This window comes from Ursus arctos, unplaced genomic scaffold (genome assembly GCF_023065955.2).
Source record: "Ursus arctos isolate Adak ecotype North America unplaced genomic scaffold, UrsArc2.0 scaffold_14, whole genome shotgun sequence".
Classification (NCBI taxonomy): Eukaryota; Metazoa; Chordata; class Mammalia; order Carnivora; family Ursidae; genus Ursus; species Ursus arctos.
This window is the reverse complement of record NW_026622808.1, coordinates 3,641,053-3,663,662: the sequence shown is the minus strand read 5'-3', so window position 1 is coordinate 3,663,662 and position 22,610 is coordinate 3,641,053. Positions and strand designations below refer to the sequence as shown.

The 22,610-nt window shown below is 48.3% G+C and overlaps 1 protein-coding gene across 2 annotated transcripts in view; it reads right to left on the bottom strand.

Annotated features, from left to right (window-relative positions):
* CDRT4 (CMT1A duplicated region transcript 4) overlaps positions 1-22,149 on the bottom strand; it is a 40,856-nt gene extending 18,707 nt beyond the window's left edge. The window contains exon 1 of one of the 2 annotated variants that reach the window (XM_057312100.1): positions 22,037-22,149. The gene's annotated coding sequence lies outside the window, so the exon portion shown is untranslated. The remainder of the gene's footprint in view (positions 1-22,036) is intronic. The other variant, XM_057312101.1, reaches the window with a different exon arrangement.
* Between the last annotated feature and the right edge of the window lie 461 nt (positions 22,150-22,610).

Genomic DNA, 22,610 nt, shown 5'->3' with positions numbered 1-22,610 from the left:
GCCCTGCTTATACCATCTGCTCACCAAAATGACACCTTCTGGAGATCATCCCTGAGCCCGGGCAGGTCTGAGACATCTGTGTCCACCTGCAGATGTGCGTGTGTTCACATGCACTCATACACACATAGCCCTGAGTAGAACACCCGTAGAGTCCCTGGGATGAGAAAGAGTCTATGAGCTGCACACACACACACACACACACACACACACACACATGCACACACACATGTACACACATGCATACACAAACACTGTGTAACTCTCCAAAATCACTGGCCATGTCTACCATGTAAACTTCAGCTTCGACATCCCCTGTCCCAGCTGTGTTCTATTTCTCTTCTCAGGTCACTGCAGCCCTGGTCTAAAATGACTTAATGAGCAACCTGGGCCAAGAAGTCTCGCCAGATTCCCAGTAGGAATAATCTGGAGACTCAGGTATGCAAACAACTTTCAAAGGGACGCAGGGTGGAGCACAGAATTGGAGTCGGGAGAACTGGTTTTAAAATCCAGCTTCATTTCTTTATGTCCAATCTTGAGCAAGTTACTTCATCTTTCTGAACCTCAGTTTTCTCACTTCCAGGATGAGAAATAGCCTGCCCCATGGAAGTTAGGATGATGCAATTAATTCAGGCAAAAGTATTTCATGACCCATAAAGATCTTTCTAAGTCTGCTTTTGGGTAGAAGACAAAGAATCCTGAACTAATGGTATAATTTTTTTAAAGATTTTATTTATTTAATTGTCAGAAAGGGAGCCCACACAAAAGAGGGGGGAAAGGAAGGCAGAGGGAGAAGCAGGCTTCCGCTGAGCAAGGAGCCCGATTCGAGACTCAATCCCAGGACCCCGGGATCATGACCAGAGCCGAAGGCAGATGTTTAACTAACTGAGCCACCCAGGCGTCCCTAATGATATAAATTTTATTCTCTGGTTTATGCTCGTTTTGGTAACAAGAATACCAAATAACATTGGCCCCCAAGGTGAGCACTAGATGAAGGCAGCTGTGTTGTGGAGCTTTGTTCAGAAGTGACAAAGACCACAGAGAGGGGGCTGTCTTGGACTCATCTGCCTTCCTTGGAGTGAAGGGGGGATGGGATGGGAGAGTGTAGTTTAAGCGTATCTAGTTTAGAAGTTTAGAATCATTTGCCCCTGAGAAGTCCTCAGAAGGCTATGCCAGTGAAGGTACCCACCTCCTCTCCGGAGCAGTAAGAGTGAACACAAAGCTCTTTCCCCTCCGCCCCTCACAGCCACTGGCTTATCAGAACTACTGGGGTGGCAGGACCCACATTGAACAGACTCAACAGCAACTGGGCCCAAAGGCCTGTGGTAGGCAGCCTCCAAGATGGCCCCCAATGTTCCTGGTGTTCACATCCTCATGAAATCCCCTCTCCTTGAGTATGAGCTGCATCTAGCGACTCACTTCCAACAAACAGAATATGGGAAAATGGTGGAATGTCACTTCTGAGGTTAATTTACAAAAAACCGTGGCTTCTGTCTCGAGTGTGCTCTCTCTCTCATGCTCTCTCTTGTTCATTCTGAGGGAAGCCACTGCCATATTATGAACTGCACTGGAGAAGCCTTGTGGCCAACAGCCAATAAGGAAGTGAGGCCCTTAGTTCAACAGCCTGTGAGAAACTTAACATCGCCAATAACCACGTGAGTGTGATTGGAAGCGGATCCTTCCCAGTTAAGCCTTCAGATGGGACCACAGCCCCAGCCAAAGCCATGACTGCACCCTCATGGAGAGACCTTGACACAGAGGCACACAGATACGTCATGCCCAGATTCTAGACCAACAGAAACTGTGAGATAACAGATGTTTGTTTGAAGCAACTGAGTCTTGGGGAAATTTGTTACACGGCAAGAGATAACTGATACAAGGCCCCTACCAGATGAAGCCCCTGAGACTAACATGGAAGACAGCTTCCTACCCTGCCAGCAGTGGGAGTGATATCACTGCATCGTCCCACTCCCATCTCTACGGGACCATGCGATTTCTACTGGAAGAAGGGAATTTATCTAAGTGAAGAATTTTTAGTTTAAAGTACAGAAATAAGGCCATCCTGTAAAAGTCAATTTTGATAAGGCTACTGATGACATAGCAGACATAATGATGTGGCCAGATGGTCAGGGATGGACTAAGGGATGGAGTAGGGTGTGAAGGGGGTCTCAGAGGCGGTGCTGGGGCGCTTGCCTTGCATAGCACTTGAGAGATATAGGAAGCTGAAAATTGTAGAGATTTCTTCTTAAGACCAGGTAAAAAGGTCCTTGGCATAAATATGGCTTTGTGAAAGCAACCAGATCAAAAGGTCAGGTTCTATCGTGGAACGATTTTATCCAAGGCCACCACATAAATACTCTTTGGGCTTCACCTCGGTCCTGAAGATAGGAGGATTGCCACCAATTTTTCTCTCCTGCTTGTGCATGACACACTCACGTGCGTACACACACACACATATAAAAGGGATTCAGGAGCAGGTTTCCTGGGTCCAAAAGCACAAGGTCTAAAATGCTGCCAATTTCAAGGCCACCGTCTGCCCTACGCCGTACTTGGATTTGGGCTGTTCCAATTCAACAGGCTGAAAGGCACCTGTCCAGAGGCCGGAGCTTCACCAATACTCTACGGAGAGCAAGTCCTTGTGGGATCCCATGAGAGTTCTCCCTGCATGGCTCATCAGCTCAGAACACAAGAATGAAGACAGTGTTTATTGCGGCCGGTGGAAAGGAAGAGCACCTTTATCTTTGCATGGATCCCGTTAGTTTCCTGAAGCAGTCTATCTTTCAAACCATTGACTTATCAACACTAAATGAAGAATGTCTCCCACGGCCGCATGTGGTTGTGTGGTCACCTTCCTAAGCAATAAGTAATAGCGGTAGTTACAAGTCGCCACAATCCCCAACCCTTGTGGTTCGGAGAGATCCATTCAGCTCTGTTGGGGACAGTTCCTTCCAGCCCAACTTTCTAGCCCTCACGTCTCTAGGTCTCTCTGTGCCTCAGTTTCCCCCTGTGTAAAATTAAGGATTTGGGTGTCCCATCTCCGGTCCAGCTCTGTCCTCCCCCGTATCTCTGAAACCTACTCATACCGCAGGCCCCAGAAACCGGATTGCACTCCGGTTTCCCAATATCCCACCAAATGAATTCCTTATGAGCTCTACTTCTGGGTTTATACTAACAGAGAGAACACTGCAGTCCTGACCTTCAAAATTCAGCTTGTTCTCACTCCCTGCTGTGTTTCGAAAAAGAAAAGCTAACTTTTGCCCTCTAGGGTGGGAAATGTGAAAGGCACAAGCCCAGGGCTCGGAGTTGGGACCACAACAAACCCCTCCAGGCGCACAGCCCACGGAGCCGGCGCTGAAAGTCTTTCCATCCACCGAGTGGAAACTCAAAACGCAGAAGGTGCCCAGACGGACCCTGCTTTTGCTCCCCTGCCAACCGCCGTAAACCTGTTTCTGTCCCGTTCCAGTTGCAACATGGAGCCAGAAATCTGGAAGAATTTAACACCCAGTCGGTTCAGACACAGGAAAACATTGTTCAAAGCAAACGCTGGAATCCCTCCCTCATCATCCAGGAATGTAGAGCCAGCAGGATTGAGATCAGCAGCTTCTCAGAAAAGCCATCGCTATGCTGCTCGGCTTGGGGCTGTGGCCCAGGAGGGCCAGGAGGGGCTCTGGAGCTGTTTTCTGACTGAGACAATGGTCAAGGCTGGGAGGTCAGCACGCGGAGCCTCTCCCCGCCTGGGCAAACATGGGCAGTGCTGCCCGCAGCCTCCAGCCGCAGAACTGGCCACTTCCCTGCTGGACCCAGCCTGCGTGCAAAGGCCCTGTCCTGTCCCTGAACTTGGGAGAGGCTCAGGAGGCAAAGTGCCCTTGGAAACTGAGGGGGCCTCGGGATGCTCTGGGATTTTCCATTTCCTTGGCCGGTGGCGGGCTGTGAAAGGGGCACTTTTCCTTGAGGAAGAAAGAAGGCTCTGTGTGCCGGGCGAGGGTGCAGTGCCTCTAACCAGAAGACGTGTGTGCTCCATGGGATGTGGCCACCAGTGTTCACCCCGCTTGGACTGAGACTTAACTAGTTCCATCTCTCGGAAGCCCCGTGCCAGGTCCCCACCCCATCTCCTCTGGCCCTGGAGAGCGGAGAGGAAGGACTGGCTTCACCCAGGGGCTACATAATGGGTCCAAGAAAGACATTACACATTAAATCATTTGTGTCACTGTGTCCCTCTGCCTCAAATTCTGCCTAAGCTCCACCCATGTTGATGCAGGCTGGAACCGAGTTGTTAAAAGTTTTCTTAACAATCAATATGTAGGACAGAACCTGCAAGTTAGGAACGGTTCAAGGAGAACAACGCGGAGAGCCCTACATGGTGACTTGGCCACCGGAAGCTCTGAGAAGAATCATGGTGGGGCTGCTGGGGGAGTTTAGGGCAGCAACAAATCACGTGACAGCTTGTCTGTCCTTGACCGTGACCATGGCACTCACCCCATTTCTCAGCTCCCAGGGATCCACAGAAAGGGTATTTAAATGCCTCACTTAATACAGATTGAGTTCCTCCTACTGAACCAGGTGAACAAGAGGGACGCCATCCCCGCTTTCAGGGAGCATATAATCCAGACCAGAGGTTGGGAAGGGCGGTCCTGGGACCAGAGCAGCAGTGGCCACGGTGGCATCACCTGGAAGCTGGCCAGCAATGCAATTTCTCCGGCCCTACCCTGGCCAACTCCGTCAGAAACTGTGGGGCGGTGTCCAGCCTCCTGTATCCTAATGAGCCCTCCGCTGATGTGCTCAGAAGTGTGAGAGTCACTGATCTGATCTGTCACCACTTTACTGGGTAATAGGGAAAAGATTAATTTAAAAGGTTAATGGTCTGCTTCTGGAAAGGCTTAGAAATGGTTAATATGCTCCTAGATTCAAAACAGCTGTGCCAAACTGTGGTGTCACTGGAAATTTTCGATTCCAGTTTCAGAAACACTTTTCCACGTCAGTTTGGTCACTGGTGGGTCCTAAAAGTTTATTCTGAAGGAGAGGCGAGAGCTGTCTCTCCACTGGTGAGCGATGAAGCAGGTGGGATCTGTCACCCCAGCTTTGGGGAAGGCTGTTTGCTCTGTTGTCTTTGGGGCTCCCCACTCAGCTAATGCATATTGGCCATCAGGGAGAGGACACAACCAGACTTCCTCATTGAGTCGATTTTTAAATAAAGTGACCAACTGAAGTTAAATTTTGTTCATCCATTCAGCAAATCACTTCCATGTTGCCAAACTCAATCATCTACTTTGCATTTAGTACCGAGCTTGTCTGACCTATTGATAACAATGGATCCCACTGGCCACTCTCAAACTTCCTCTCCTCTCTCCTGGTTTCACGGCCCCACTGCCTGCTGTTTCAGGCTCCTTGCAGCTCCCGTTCCTCTGCTCTACCTTTAAACGCGATAGAGAGCCCGGTGCTCTGTCCTGGGTTCCCTTCTCTTCCCCATCTGCGCCTCCTGGTCTAACACCATCACTGTGCCTCGACTCCCACATGTGTGTCTCCAGGCTTCCCTGAGCTCTTTCCTCAACTCCAGGCTCATATATAGAACCCCCTGCCAGACATCAATTCTCGGATGTTTTTTGGGTGCCTCTGAACTACCCTATTCAACACTGAGGTCTACACACACACACACACACACACACACCAAGACCTGCTCCTCCCCGGTCTTCCCCATTTTATCAAACAGCATCATGAACAAACCTTTTGCCAGAAAACTAGGGAGTCTTTTTTCCCTCCCCTTCATCCTTAAGATCCGACATATCATCAAGTCATGTCAGCTCAGCCTGTAGAAATATCCTGAATCCATTGCTTTGTCTCCATGTTATCATGATGACAACTAATAATAATAATAATTCACAGCATGGTGCCAGGTTTTCCATGTATTAACTCACTGAGCCTTCCCAACAAACCCAGGAGTTAAGTGCTACTGTGATAGCCTCTTACAGAGGGAAAAATGGAGGCACAGAGAGGTTCAGTGAATTGCTCAAAGCTATACGTCTTGTGGTGGACCCAGGATTTGGACATGGACACCAGGGTCCATGTGATTAAACATTGGCAGTGCTGTCTCCATGTCCACCAGGATACTCACGCGGCCTCCAAACTGGCCTCCCTGCTTCTATTCCTGTCTCCATACAATTTATTTTATACACACAGCAGCCACAGTGGTCTTTCTAAAACATGCACCAGTATTCACATCCCTCCTGGAGGGTTCCCACATAGCCCTTGGAATGAAATACAAACTCCTGTGAAGTTTGCCTCTCTCCCTTGCCGTTCCAATCACATGGCCCTTCCCTCTGTCCTCAAACTCACCAAATTGCAACCATTCCCTCCACCTGCAAGGTCCTCCCTACAGGTTTTCCCACAGCTGGCTTCTGATCATTGTAGACCTTAGCTCAGTGGTAGCTTCTCAGAAAGGCTTTCCCTAGCTTTCGATCTAAACTAGCCCCTCCACCCATCTCCAAGACATCACCTTATTTTGTTTTCATTATAGCAATTATCACCATCTGAAATTATCTAAAGTTTGTTTGCAATGAATTTTCTGCCTGCCCTATTAGAATTTCAGTTCCATGGGACAAAAGAGCTTGTCTGTCTTTTCCCACATATATCCCGGGACCTGAAAACGTATAAACACTCACTGAGAAAGGTGAATACAGCAGATTCCTGCCCATCTGGGTGCCACGATCTGCAATCCCACTACAGTACGAGGGGGTTTACGACAAAAGAAGACACAGGTGTCATGAGAACATCAGGGGTGATTTCTCACCCAGCCTACGAAGGTCAGGATGACATCTGGGGACAGAACTGACTTCATTTCATTTCAACAAAGTTATTCTGGGACCAGACCTGCCAGTTATGTCGATGAGTGAGATCAGTGGTCTACTTTCTTGGTGCCAGACTCACCTAGAGAGCCTAGTAAGACCCAGACTGTTGGGTGCCAGCCCCAGGGTTTCTGCAGAATTTGCAAATCCAACAAGTTTCCAGGTGAAGCTGGTGTTGCCAACTGGGGGGAAAGATTATGAAAATCTAAACCAAGTTAATGACAGGGAGAACAAGCATCAGGGACAGAACATGGCCCCAGCTAAGTGTAGGGCTGAAGGAACGAGAGGGGTCTAGAAGGATACTCGGGTCTCTGAGTTGGGGGGTGGACATAAGCAACAGGGGGGAGAGAAGGCTTGGGGAAAGTCTGCTTCATTTCACTTGGGGCATTATAGAAAAGGCAGGCAGTCATGCCTGCTGAGCAATTGTCTGTATGAACCTGTATCCAAGAAAATGCCCATGGTTATAGATATACAGATTTGGTAAAAAGATGAGGCCAAAGAACTGAACCATGAAAAAAAAAATCAATATTTAAGGAATGGGAGGACAGAAGAGCCCATGAGGAGACTGGGCAGAGACCCCAGAGAGGAGGAAGAAGAACTGAGGGAGTAGGTAAGAAGCCAAGAGAAGGTATCTGCAAGGAGACTGTGGTATAATTTTTTTTAAATGTTCTTTGTTCATTCCTGGCTCAAAGCTCCTAAAACCTTTGGAACCTATTGCCTCTTGTATGCTCATGAGTTGACTCATGGGGGAGCTCGAGAGCGTCAGGATGGTGGCTGGTGACCAGAAACACTGACCAGGTAATTAGAGGGTTAGAACTTTCAGCCCCACGCCAACCTCCAGCCTCCGTGAAAGGGAGAAGGGCTGGCCATCAAGTTCAGTCACCAGTGGCCATTGATCTACTCAATCGTGGCTACAAAATGAAATCTCTATGAAAATCCCTAAGTGATGGGATTCAGAGAGCTTCTATGTGCTGGGAAGGTGATGTGCCTGAAACAGGTATGGAAGCTCTGGGCCACCAGCACCCCCATCTCTTCCATGTGGCGGTTCCTGACTATATCCTATTTAATAGGGGAAATATAAGTAAAGCGTTTTCTTGAGTTCTATGAGTCATCCTGGCAAATTATCCACCCAGATGCAGTTGTGGGAAATCCCAAATGTAGAGCCAGTTAGCCCGATGTACAGGTGGTCCCTGGGACTTGAAACTGGCATCTGAAATGGGGCAGTCCGTTAAGGTTGACACTAGGAACGCACCTATGAGAGCGATTCCATAAAATGACAGGGTAAAAGCCAGCATTGGGGGAGCTATGGCGTTAAGTGGGAAAGAGGGAATCGAGGATAAGGAATGCGATGACAAATCACAAATGGAGACTCAGGCGTGCCAGCACTGCCCCAAGATGACACGTGCTTCCTTTCATTCATTCCTTACCGTGAACCTATGAGACAGCATCACCGCTCTGCAGAGAGAGAAACAGCCTCGGAAAAATCAAGCAATTTTCTCAATGTCCTACATCAAGTAAATGATGGGATTAGAATTCAAAACCAATGGAGGGCCTGGCTGGCTCAGTTGGTAAAGCACGTGACTCTCGAGCTCAGGGTCGTGAGTTCAAGCCCCACAATGGGCATAGAGCCTATTTTAAATAAATTAATTAATTTTTTTAGAAAAAGAATTCAAAACCGAGTCAGTCAGATTCTAAAACCAGTGTTCTCGGGGCACCTGGGTGGCTCAGTCGTTGAGCGTCTGCCTTCGGCTCAGGGCGTGATCCCGGCGTTTTGGGATCGAGCCCCACATCAGGCTCCTCCGCTGGGAGCCTGCTTCTTCCTCTCCCACTCCCCCTGCTTGTGTTCCCTCTCTCGCTGGCTGTCTCTCTGTCACATAAATAAATAAAATCTTTAAAAAAAAATGTCTAAAGAGATACTGTGTACAACTGTTTCAAAGATATCAAAGTCAGAAATAAATCTAACAAAAGATGTGCGAGTCCTCTCTACGGAAAATTATACCTTATTGAAAAACCATGTTTAAACATCTATGTAAGTGAAAGGAGGGACCATGTTCCTTGTAAAGAATGTCAATTCTCTTAAAGTTGGGTCGTAGATTTAATGTAATCTCAATCAGAATCCCGACAGGATTGTTTGTAGAAACTGACACGCTGATTTCAAAGTCTATTTCGATGTAGAACGAGCTAAGAATAGTGAAGGTAACCTTGAAGGTGAATAAACTTGAGGAATGTGTGATGCTGGGTTTCAAAACTTATAAAGCCCAAATAATTAAGACAGTGTAGAAATGCATTGTCTGCGGTGTGCAACACTGGATAAATAGACAATTGCATAGAACAGAAAGCTCAGAAAAGACCTACCTAATGGCTCCGCACACCTGTGAGTGAAGGATGGTATTTTCATTAAATGGTGCTAGATCACTTGATGTCCACCTGGAAAAATATTACCTTCTCGTGATACCCAAAAACTCAAGTCCAGGTAGGACGTACCTCTACCTGTTAGAAGTAAAACAATAAAGCTTCTAGAAGATAACAGAGGAAAATATCTTCATGCCCTCCGGGTACAAATAGATTTCTTAAAGTTGAGAATTTCTGTTCACTGGAAGACATCATTAAGAGAATGAAAACACAAGCCTGTCTGAGAAGACTGTGGTCCTCCATATAACCAAAAAGGGCTTGTATGTAGAATATATTTTTTAAAATTTTTAGGGGTGCCTGGCTGCCTCAGTTGGTGGAGCATGGGACTCTTGGTCTCGGGGTTGTGAGTTCGAAGCCCACATGGGGTGTCGAGAATGCTTAAAAACAAAATCTTAAAAAGATAAAAATAGGGGCGCCTGGGTAGCGCAGTCATTAAGTTTTGTGTCGTTAAGTTTTGTGTCGTTAAGCGTCTGCCTTCAGCTCAGGGCGTGATCCCGGCGTTCTGGGATCGAGCCCCACATCGGGCTCCTCTGCTGGGAGCCTGCTTCTTCCTCTCCCACTCCCCTGCTGTGTTCCCTCTCTCGCTGGCTGTCTCTCTGTCACATAAATAAATAAAATCTTTTTTAAAAAAAGATAAAAATAAAAATAAAATGTAAGCCCTATAATCCATAAGAAAAAAAAACAAAAAACAAAAAATTAGCGGAGAAACTTGAATAGTATCATCACAAAAGACAATAGGCAAATGAGGGTAGAAACAAACAAAGGAGGGTAGAAATGGGGCAAAAGTTGCTAAAGGAGGGATGAGGTGGGGTGAGTGTGGGGAGCCGTGTGTGCGCACCTGTGAACGAGTCTCTGTGGCATCAGTGAGAAGACCCATACTGCAGGATGGGGACACAAGAGGGTACAGAGGATCAGGTTTCACGGGTGGAAACACAAGGGGGCAGTGCGTGCGGGGGGGCTGGGTCTTCATGACTGAGTATGAGTAAAATAATGGATCATTAGGCCAGAGAACGCATTAGCAAAAGAACACGGCCTGGAAATGTAAAGCAGGTGGCTTGCACCGATCAAAGGAGGCCTGGCCATCAGCCAGCGACTTGTAGGCTATAATTAGCCAATTGGCCTTTGTCTCCTTAAGGCCAAAAGTAAGCCTCTAAAACCAAAAACAAAATCATTCTTTCCCATGTTCCTAAAAACCTTAAAAATTATAAAGGTAAAATACACATTTATTTTAGAGGTACACAATGAAAATTGAAAATCAAAGTAGGCCAAGTGTTTCTCAGGCTGCAGGCCCAACCTGCTGCACATTCCTGACATCTGGCCTCAACTAGGCACTCACTGTCACTTGGCAAACCTCTTCTTCCTTTCCCATTGATTCTACAAGTCCCGCCCTCTGTGGAGCCATGGCTCCATGGCCCATCTCCTCTCTCTGCAGTGGAGTCCCCACTGTGCCGTTTGTGGTAGGCCATGGACGTGAAGTTGGTCCATTCCAACTTAAAATACCTCCTCCCAGACACCCTCGTCGGAGCCTGTCCTACCTGCCTGTCTGTCCTGTCATCAGAGATATGGCGGCCTGGGGGTGACTAGGACTGGGAAAGTCCCGTGAGGTCCTGGGGAAGCAACAGGACTAGGAGCCAGCCCGGGGCCAGTAGCTGGTACAAAAGTCTGAGCGGAGACACACAGTCTGGCTGAAGTTTGAACCGCAAAGGACCAAGTCAGGAGCCAGCAAAGTGATGTTAGGAGGTCAAGCGGGCAATAGGATCAGAGTCATACAGGAGCCAGGGACCAGGGACCCCAAGCCATGTAGGACTCTGGCATGGGAGTTCAGAGCTTGAACACTGGTGACCGGTGGTGTTAGGGTCCAGCCCTGGACCTGGCTAGCCAGCAGTATGAACTTGGCCTGGTTACTGACCTCTCTTGCCCTCATATTTCTCCGGCGAAGTGGGAATTGGATAGACCTAAGGATGGGGACGGGCATGGGGTTGGGGTTAGGGATGGGGACAGGCACAGAGTGGGAGATGGCATGGGGAACAGAGATGGGGATGGGCCTAGGAAGGGGTTCAGACCCCTGAGCCAGGCAAGCCTTCAGAGGTGAGACATGGATACATGTATGTCCTCAAAGACCCTGAGCCTGTCGAGGACTGAGCCCAGCTGTTAGCACGAGTGAGACGAGGAAATGAACTTGCCCGTGTACACAAGCAATACCATGGACCTCACTGAGTGTTTGCTGCCTTTTCAAAGCTCACTTCTGCCCAGCCCTTTGCAGGTAGGAGCTCATTCCTGGTAGTGACAGCACAAGATGCTGGGGCTGTTCGCCACCTCCGGGCTTGGTAGCAAGTCCTGGGAACAGAGCAGTGGGTGGGGACATCTGTCTCTCCTCCCGCCTCTGGTCCCCACCCTCCTCAGCCTCTCCCATCCAGCCTCACTCCCAGCCTCCCCACCAGAGTTTTCCAAGTGTCCCTCTCCTCTGCTCCTCCCCTTCTGCGTTCAAACATCCCCCCAGATCCCCGCCTCTAAAAAATTCTTCCCTTGACCCCAAGCTTCCCTGACTTCTATTTTTCTCCTTTTCTCAGTCAAAATTCCCCAGGGAGTGGCCTGTACCAGCCGCGCTGCACTTTTCCTCGCTCCCCAAGGCCCTGCAGCCTGGTGTCCATTGTCACAGCTCGGTGACAGCCACTGGGCAGGAAGGAGCTAGTGGGGTGACCCGTAAGCAGAAAGCACAGTGATCGGGGACTCCAGAAAGGGGGGGGGCGGGCATCTGCACACAGACACACACATGTGCACACGCAGGCACACACACACATACACACGTGCACATAGAGGAACACACATATACAGAGACACACACAGGGACACAAATACAAAACCAAATGCATTCACACATACTGAGACACACAGACACACAAACACACACACCAACATACAATCATACTCACAGGCACACAGACACACAGACACACACTGAGTCACTGATTCCAATATGGCACCCAAGGGGCTTTCGCTTGGACTAGAAGGAACGAGGAGGGAAGCCCAGGGTCATCCGTGGCTCAGCCTGGGCACTCCAGACCCCTAACGGTGGCAGCAGCAAGAGGGCCAAGAAGGCTGCTAGAATGGCTACACCCAGACCAGGGCTTTGTGGGGCCAGAACGTTGTACGGCCTGGGGAGGAAGCCACCATTGTGTCCTGCACGAGTCCCAGCTGCAAGCACTTGGAAGACATCCCTGAACTAACGTCCACTAAAACAGAGGGAGGGAAGTGCTCTCAAGTCTGAATTTGAACCCAAGAACTCTGGCTTCCCAAGTCCTTGCCTCTCTGCTGCTCTCAGACTGACCCAGGGTAGCTCACACAGGTGCAGAACCAGGGCGGCCATCGCAGAGTGGCCAGTGGGGCTGCAGCCACCAGAAACATCACCATGGGGGCCCCAAAGAGGCACCTGTTCTCCTCACTACCCCGTCTACACCGCAGTACTTGCATTGATCGTAAGGTCTCTGAGTGTTATTTTTTTTTAAAGATTTTATTAATTTATTTGAGAGAGTGAGACAAGAAAGGACATGAGCAGGGGCAGAGGGAGAGAGGAAGAAGCAGACTCCCCTGCTGAGCAGGGAGCCCGATGCCGGGCTCGATCCCAGAACCCCAGGATCACGACCTGAGCCGAAGGCAGACGCTTAACCGACGGAGCCACCCAGATGCCCCCTGAACATTATTTTTATTTAATGTCACCTTTTATACCCTGTTCTTATTTTTAAATAAGCAACTTGAATATTCATAATTTTTTTTAATCCATGGTTCACTTGGCTGTTGATCTTTTCCCCTATAGGTTTCTATAGGTTCTTAACGATGACGGCATTTTCCAAACCTCACTTAATATTCTCTTGGTGCCGAGCTCTGTCCAGAGGCCGTGCGTCTCTGGGGGGACGGGACGCATGATCCCTGCCGCCCACCGCCCAGGAGGAAACATGGGTATATCGTGTAAGTGTGTGTTTTTTGTTTTGTTTTCCTGTTTAAGTAGATTTGTCATCCTGACAGCGGAGTAGAGTCACCTGACTGGCTTTTTTTAAAACGTACCCACGCCCGAGCCCTCTGCAAACAGTTCATCAGGATCCGGACGGTGGGGCTTGGACGTCAGTCTGTTTGACCAAGTCCCCAGGGGGTGTGCGGCCAGAATTGGGAGCCGCTCAGGGAAAAGACTGTCTGACACCCCGAGAATCCTCAAACAAGCAGAAGGCTCCCGTGAAGGACCTGCCCTCCTGGGTGCGTGCTTTTTCGCTGTCACCCTGGACGTTCCCCATCGGAGACACCTGCTGTGGCCCGCAGACTCTTACCTGACAGGTCTCCATGTTTCCCCATGCCTCCTCCAGTTCCCTGGTGCTTCTCCTGCCCGGTGCTTATATTTTGTCTGCAAATGGCCCCCTAGTCCTCGATCCCACCTCCCCGTTGGTCTTCTCACTGCGGCCAGCCATCCTCTCTCTGCCACCCTCTCAGGCGGTCCAGGAGCCTGACGTCAGGGTAAATGGGGGCATTGTGACATCAGCAGTCACCATGCTCCCCACCCATGAATCTTCTGTCCTTGTTCTCTCCCTCCTTGGTGAGCCACACGGTCCTCAAACCCCGGAGCTGGAACCATCCTTCCCTCCCCCTCAGCGAAACGCTTACTATGATCTCATTTGGGATCTCTGATGGCAGAGGAGCAAACGAGACCTGGATTTTCTTCACTTTAACACACATTTATTCTGTACCACACCTGGCCAGGTACAGAGATGGATGAGACTGGTGGTCAACTTCCTCGGTGCCAGAATCATCTAGAGAGCTTATTAGGACACATATTGGTCCCAGCCTGGAGTTTCTGATTCCGTACCTGAAGGGTGGAGCCCAAGAATTCACCTCTCTGGCAAGGTCCTTACAGCATTCTTCTGAAACAGAATGCTCTTTGGATGACCAGGAGAGAGAACTGCTGTCACCAAGAAGCTGTTTGGAAGCAGCCCCCTCCCCCTCCACTCCAGTGACCGGTCCACATGTGCAATGGGGCGTGCGTGCAGCTTCTAACCTCACCTGTGACCCCCAACTCTGAAAGATCCTCCAAGATTCAAGGAGGACAGGCAGAGAACCAGCTGGGAAACATGGCGGCATCACTGCAGGTGTGAACTTGGGACAGCGCCCCAGAGCCAGGCTGTACTGGTCTGTTACAGAGTCATCTGGCCCTACTGGTCTTTGACATGTATCCTCTCTGCCCATTACATGAGCACACCCTCGCTGACTGCCCAGGAACCAAAGCCCCACTCAGACCCTTCCTTGTCACCTTGCTCTGTCCTGGCCATCCTCCCTTCTCTCCAGACATCAGGTCTTTGCATCCATTCCCACCCCATAACTCCCACGCGGGTGGGGCCGTGGCTCCAGCCTCCCCCCAGACGTCACAGAGGATACTCCAAACAAGGATGGAGCATCCCTAGCTGTTCGGAGATGCCCTAGGGCCTGCATGAGCAAGAAAGGAAATGAGGTCTAAGAAAGTTCCATCCTGTCTCCTGGCAAGTCTGGGGAAGACTGTGGACATCTTTGTATGCAAAGGTCAAGGGCAGGGATAGGTTTGGAGTGCGGGGGATGGCAAGTGACCTACCCCTAGGTTTCACAAGAGCCTCCAAATATGAAACCTTTAAAGCCTTTCGCAGCTCAGAGGGGTTGTTTGAGCTGCTTGTGGGCCTAGCACCGCAGATAACAGGGGCTGGGGCCCAGCTGGGAGCCAGAGCCCTGGACCAATCAGTGAAAGAACCAGAGTGACACTGAGGAGTGACATCAGCCCCGCCCCCTGGAAGCACAAAGACGGTGCTTCAGGAAGCCGTGATGCTCATTGCATCCATGTCTATGTTGTTCATGGCGAAACTCCAAGTCTCGGGAAGAAAATCTATAGCCCGAGTTATTTTCCTCCCACAGCACTGGCCTGGCCTTTGTTGGCTTTAGGGAGGTGCATTTTTCCCTCCTCTGTGGGCAGCAAATTCCCCACGAGTCAGCATGATGGGTCTCTGGGCTCACCCACCGGCTTCCATTGGCTGTGAGAGGGACAAGCCAAGCGAGTGGCCATACATGCCTCGGTGCCTCCCTGGTGCTCATTGGCCCGGAGACGCCCATAGGCTGCCAAGGTCCCTCAGTGTACCAGACCAGTTTTCGCTCAGTGCAGAGTGAGTTGAGGCACCCAGGGGGTTCAAGAGCTGGCTCTTGGTCACCTGTGCATGCACCCTGTGCCAAGGACTATTCTCAACTTCTCACGCACTAACCGATCCAATGTTCAAAATCTGCGACACGGACCTAACGTGTAGGTGCTACTATTTTAATCCCCATTTCACAAATGAAGAAACTGAGGCACAGAGAAGTCAAGCGAGCAGCCCACAGATACATTGTTCTTCAGTAGAAGAATCAGACGTGCCAACCTCAGCAAGTATGCCATTAAGGACGGAAAATCAGGGGCGCCTGCGTGGCTCAGTGTGTTGCGTGTTTGACTCTTGGTTTTGTCTCAGGTCATGATCTCGGGGTTGTGAGATCGAGCCCCACATTGGGCTCCATGCTCAATGTGGTGTCGGCCTGGGATTCTCTCCCTCTCTCTCTGCCCCTCCTCCTGCCTTTGCTCATGCTCTCTCGCTCTCTTTTGGAAAGGAAGGAAGGAAGGAAGGAAGGAAGGAAGGAAGGAAGGAAGGAAGGAAGGAAGGAAGGAAACCAGCGGCTCTCCGCATCTGTTCAATGTGAGAACCCACTCAGAATCCATGGTGGGCTTGCCCAGACCCCCAGCTCCTACCTCTTCTACATGTGCTACTCTTTCCCCTCACCTTTCCCCAAATCACTGACTAAATGGACTCAGATGTATCTCTTTGGCCCACATACTTGGATTTTCTATGAAAACCAAAAAGAAAATCACAGAGAAATCAATACTTTGGGTGAAAAGTTTATCAGCTACCCCTGTGGGTCCCCAGCTTACTTCCAGGGTGTTAAACACCAGCACACATCAACCCATCCTAGTAAGACCCCCCACAGCCCTGTATCTCCAGTTGAATAAGTCAGAAAAGGCCATACAATCAAGTCAGGCAGTCCACTGCCTGGCCTCTGACCTGTGGCATAGCCTGGAACAATCCAGTTCTCTCAAGAACACAAATAGCAGGTTAAGAAAGAACTGGCACTTGGCAACAGTGCCAAAGCTTAAAGCATGCCCTGAATGGCATAAAGGCCTGGAGGGGTTGTGGAATCACGATTGCATTGCAATCAGCTGATATCCCTTTTATTGCACAGGTTCCCCTTCCCTCTCTCATGTTGTGCCCTTGTTTGTAGAAGAAAGAGTTTCCTATGGTCTAGAGTGTGCTGATGACATCTCCATGGTGTCCTTTAACTGGTTCCTCCGTCCCCTACGAATTGGCCGTAAGATCTGAAGCCTGGACCAGGTCCAGTTTCGCTTTTCCATAGACGGTGTTGTAAATAGGAGGAACGTAATGCCGAGTTATCTCTGCTTTTGTGATTTTAGCAAATGTTAATGATTGCTGATGAGAAAAGTTATTTCATCAGGAGCTTCAAATTGATGATATCTTAATTCTGTCATTCCTTCTCTATTTTTTATGCAGAATACATCTCTAAGAAGACACTTCTCATCAACTCTTTGCTTACACTGAGGCTCAGTTCATGGGAAAAGTGGGACAAATTATGGATTTTTTTCTTTTATTTATCAGTCTTCAAAACAACAAATTGGATATTTTGCGTGCTCCACACGTGACCGAAGTTCTGTGATGAACTTACAGATTTAAACAAATTTGCAATGTTTCAATCCATTGCGGCCCTTATCCTTACAAATGCGCGAACTGTCCCTTCTCTAGCCAGTCAGAACCTTTTCAAGCTGGTTCCTGAGTCCTTTTGACATGAGCCTAGATGTGCTTGATAGTTCCCTTGCTGTTTGTATGACAGGCTGTTCTGGGTGCATCTAAAATGTAAGATAATTTCTCTAAGGAGCCCTCTTCCTTTGGTGCGGAATGGTTGTTGGAAGCCACACAAGACTCACTCCCACAGCTATGTTTGGCCACAACCACAGCCCTCCTCAGATGTTCTTCACAGGCCCTGCATGCAGGGCTCTGCCAGGAACAACCCAGCATGCCCCATAACATAGTGTCTCAAGGCAGATTTCCAGAGATCCATGGCTGCCCTACAAACCACATTTATTTCACTTGAGCATTTGTGGGTCCACAATTCAGGGAGGGCTCAGCTGGACTGTTCCCCGATCCATGTGGCATCAGCCAAGGCAGTGGAACTAGAGGGTCTATTTCCAAGATGACTTCTTTATTACTTGTCTGGCATCTTGGTGCTCCCTAGTCTCTCCCTTCCTTTCTCTCTCCCCATAATGTCTCATCCTCCAGACCTGTCCACGTGGCTTGGGCTCCTCACCAGCACGGTAGTCACAGGAGACAGAAGGTGGAAACCCCAAGGCCAGTTAAGGACTTCCCTAGAACTAACACAGCTTCACCTCCACCCTGTTCTATTGGCCAGAGGAGTCCCAGCATTTGCCCAGATTTACAAGGGTGGTGCCATAGATCGTACCTTCTGGAACAAAGACAAGGATAAATTACAGAAGAGCATGCAAGGTGCGAGGGATTGTTGTGGCCATCTCCAGAAAATAAAGTCTGCCACAGTAACTACGCATAGTCTCAGCCTTGGGAGTCTGTCCCCATCAGTACTTTCCCTTGATTCATTCATTCATCCACTCAACAAATAATTCCTGAGTTGGCCTAGTAACTCTTGCTGAGGACTGGATACAAAATTTCTTAGAAAATGAGAAAGGTTTGGAAACAATTTCAGTTTTTTAAGTTGAATTTCCCATTAATTTCCAACTTACTTTTGTTTAATCTCATAAAAAGCAAAACTTGCCTGTCTTAGGCAAGCCCCAGTATCATCTCCTCTACGAAGCCTTTCCTGATCTCCCTTTGGGCGTATTGGTAGCTCCCACAGCATCTTGTTCACACACTAGCAGTGCAACGCTTATATCTGATTTGTAGCTGAGTTCACATTCACCCCCAAATAAAGACCGTGTTTCCCAACCACCCTTTCAACTAGATGGCCATAAGACTAAGTTTTGGCCCACGAAATGTAAGTGGAAGTGGTATGTGCGACTTTTAGGAAAGGTCACTAAAGAAGGAGTGTACCTTTGTCCTTTCCCCTTTCTTGCTGCCTGGAATACAGACATGATAGCTGGAGCTAGAGCAGCCATTTTGTACCATATGATCACTTTGGGAATGGAAGCCACTTACAGCAGAACAACAAGTTAAAGAGCTCAAGTTTTTGACCCTGTGGAGGGCCACACCCACTCTGGAGCCATTACATCTATGTTTTCACATGAGACAGGAATGAACTTCTATAAGGAACTTCTATCTGGTTTAAGCCACTGTTTGGGATTTCCTGCCATTCAGAATTGAACCTAATCCTAGCCGATAAAACTCATATCAAGGGAATGGGGTGGCAAAATTCAATGCAATGTCTTCTCCACTGAACTATGTACAGAACTTCCAGCTCTTGGTGGGGAATACTAATTCTACACTATAATTCTATTTCCCAGGCAGGAGAATGGGTAAGGTCAAATAATAACACAATAGCCTGAAGCTAAATGCATCTGGTGACATTGTTTATGATGTCAAGAATCTGTAAAGGAACTCAGTGCTGCTCAAAGAGGGGAAGGGGGGCTAACTAAAATATGGAATACCCATGTCATGGAAATTTTATGTCTCTGTTTAAGTGAATGAGGCAAATCTCTATATACAAGGATCACAATAAATATTTATGAAAAAAATGCAAGGACTTTAAAATATTATAACCCCAAGGGAAAGCAAGCAAAATCAAAGAAAGCAGGTTATACATGAAAAATATGGGCAAGGATAGATAACTGCAGAAGCTGGTCGATGTACCCATCGTGAGGGTTCATTGTACTTGCGTCTCTGTTCATGTGTCCATTGGAGAAAATTCTGTAATAATAAAAGTGAAAACAAAAAACCACAGGGTTCTGGGCTCTGCTTTCATTTTTTGTGGCTTTTTTTCACTTTTTCTTTTAAAGAATATTTTCAAAGTGCTGCCCTTGCGGGGGGGGCCCAAAGGGATGAGAGGAGATAGATGCATAGTTAGGTGTTTGGATCTGCATGGGTGACCGGCCTCTGGAGAGTTACAAAATTGCAAAATTCCAACTGCAACCAAGAAAGGACAGGAAGACACAGGCCAAAGATGGGAGACTCGCTTTTCGTTCTGTAGTTCGTTTTACCATGTGCCTGCATGACTTGTTCATTATAGAAAAACTAATTCTTACAAGGAAGTATGGAAAAGAGGGGCACCAGTCATGAGGCAGGATTGTATACTTCGAAGTAAGTCCATAAGAAATGTCCATGCCCTCATTCTGCCCCCTTCCACTTCCTGTCTACCTAATTCAGAGCCAGCCTTTAAGTTCCAGGTCAAAGGCCATCTTCCACCGTGGGGCACAGAACTCAAGGGCCTCGAGGAGCAGGCTGGGTACATAAACATCCCAAACAAATGAGCCTAATTCATTAAGGAGTGGTAGCGGCGGGTGCCTGCTCAAAAGTGTTGAATTTGAAAATCTTTTTTTTGTATATATTTTATTTATTTATTTGACAGAGAGAGAGACAGCCAGCGAGAGAGGGAACACAAGCAGGGGGAGTGGGAGAGGAAGAAGCAGGTTCCCAGCAGAGCAGGGAGCCCGATGTGGGGTGTGATCCCAGGAGAGCCGAAGGCAGACACTTAGCGACTGAGCCACCCAGGCGCCCCTGAATTTGAAAATCTTTAAAACAGAACAGTAAGTCTGGACCTTGGCTCCAGGTTGCAATCCTGGGGGGGGGGTGGGAAAAGCCTCCCCTCCTCCTGGTCCCCAACCTGCACAAAATTGATTGCTCACTTCACTGTGCCCCTGGGCTCTTTGATCATAGGTCTTTCGATGAACTTATATTGTAGTATAGTCATTCCTGTGCCTAAAGGGCTGTCACTCTTTGAGAAATTGATGACAATGGTTGTCAGCCTTTACCGAGGGCTTGTCACGGGCCAGGCAATATGCCGAAAGCTTTACATCTCTCTGCATTTACGTTATCTCACTTGGTCCTCATAGACACCCTAGAAATTAGGTACAAATTTGAATCCCCATTTTTCAGAAGAGGAGACTGAGTCTCAGAAAGATTGGATCACCTGCTCAAGGTCACACAAGTAGCAATGAGGTGGGTGGGCAGAGCTAGAATTTGAATCAAGGCAATTTGGCTCCAGAACCTACCTGCTTTCCCAGTACTTCGTTTTGGAAGACAGGACTTGTGTCCCAATCCTAGTGGGAGATTCAGTGCTAACACTTTAGTTTAAATAAGGCAAAATTAATTCAACGATACTCTATTGGGCAATGCGGCATGCAGAGTTTGCGTCCCTATTTCCATAAACTCAATGACAGGGAGAACGCTTTATTACAGCTCACCTAACTCAAGGGCTTCTTAAGAAAAATTGCGATGATGTGGGTAAACCTTGAAAATATTAGGCTAAGTGAAAGTAGCCAGTCACAAAAGACACCATCTCATATAAATGTCCAGAATAGGCAAATCCATAGAGACCGATGGTAGAATAGTAGTTGCCAAGGACGGGGGGCGGGGGGTGGGGGAGGACAGCTAAAGGCTATGGGGTTTCTCACTGGGGTGATGACAACGCCCTAAAAGTTGACTGTGGCAATGGTTTCACAATTCTGTTAATATACAAAAAACCACTGAGTTGTACAATTTAAGTTGGTGAACTGTATGGATTGTGAGTTATATCTCAGTAAAGCTTTTTTTTTTAATAAAAGGAAACTTTCTGCTGAATTAGAGGAGAAGAATAGGTGAAAGGTACACATAATAAATAACAGATAATGATAGACTTGACAGCTGGCCAAGTAGAGAGAGATCTAGATAGAGGACAGATACGTACATAGATTGAGACATGCTTCCTCTTTATTTTTTCCTTCATGTTCTCCCTTCTGAGGCCAGCAGCTCAAGAGAGTAGTAGATCTCTCAACAAATCATGGCCGTTGCTAGGTTATTAAGGAAACGCCAAACAGCAAAAACAGCAGTAAACCCCAGGCCACAGAGACTCAAGTCTTCCTCCACCAGCTCCTCCAGCACTTTCTTACCAGCTCTGGTGTCCCCAGTTCTTCGGGCTGCCTGTTACTTCTCTTAGATGTGCATTAAAACTCCCAGCTTTGAATCGTGGTATCAAGTTGGAGCCCAAGACAGCTTGGAGCTCACCTAGTCAACCTTCAGCTTTCAACTCAAGAAAGAATGTTGTAATATAGTTACCCAGAATAGCAGCAAGCCCATCGGAATTTCTTTTATCTTTGGAACGCTTTGCGTAATTTATTTTGCAAGAGATCCACATGCTTAATTCCATTTTTCATTGGCAAGTGATAATATAAGTTCTCGTTCCCAGAAGAAATTCTGAAGTTACCCAGGGCGCCGGCAGAGGGAACGGGAGGCAAGACAAGAGAAAGAACAGATTCCCTGAATCAAGAGTCCTGGAGCGCCGAGAGGAAGGGACCCTGAATCAAGATGGCCACCATTGGGGACCTTCACTGACCCATCAACTAGGGACAACTACCATTTCATTCATCAGTCCCCAGAACCAAGCAGGAGGAGAACGGACTCCAGCGCCTCCCAAGAGGTTGGAGGCATGAAAGCGAAAACAAAATCTTGCCCCAAGGAACTAAAGCCACATCATAGGATTTCCCTATGAGCCAAGTAAGCGGTATCAGTGTGACAGTCCACGACGCTCACCATTTGCTGTTCCCTCAGGAACGTGCATGCTGTTCCCTCCGTCTGGAATGCTGTCTCCTCCTCTCCTTTGCAAAGTTCTACCCGTCTTTCAATGCTAGCTTCTCCACCTCTGTGAGGCCTTCTCTGATCCCACCAGGCAAAGCTGACCACTCCTTCTTTGGACTTCCCCTAACGTGCCATTCATATTTATCTCATTGTAATATTGTTGGCTCTTCACGTCTGTTTACTCTAGTGGGTCAATGGCTTCTTGAGGATGGCAACCGTATTTTAGTTACTGCTGTGTCCAAGACATAAAGGGTTGACAATGTGCCTGCCCCACTTCCCGCTGTGCATTGTCGAATGATTATTTTTTTAGAAATCCCGTAGTTAATTAAAATAGTTCAATTAGGGGCGCCTGGGTGGCACAGCGGTTAAGCGTCTGCCTTCAGCTCAGGGCGTGATCCCGGCGTTGTGGGATCGAGCCCCACATCGGGCTCTTCCACTATGAGCCTGCTTCTTCCTCTCCCACTCCCCCTGCTTGTGTTCCCTCTCTCGCTGGCTGTCTCTATCTCTGCCGAATAAATAAATAAAATCT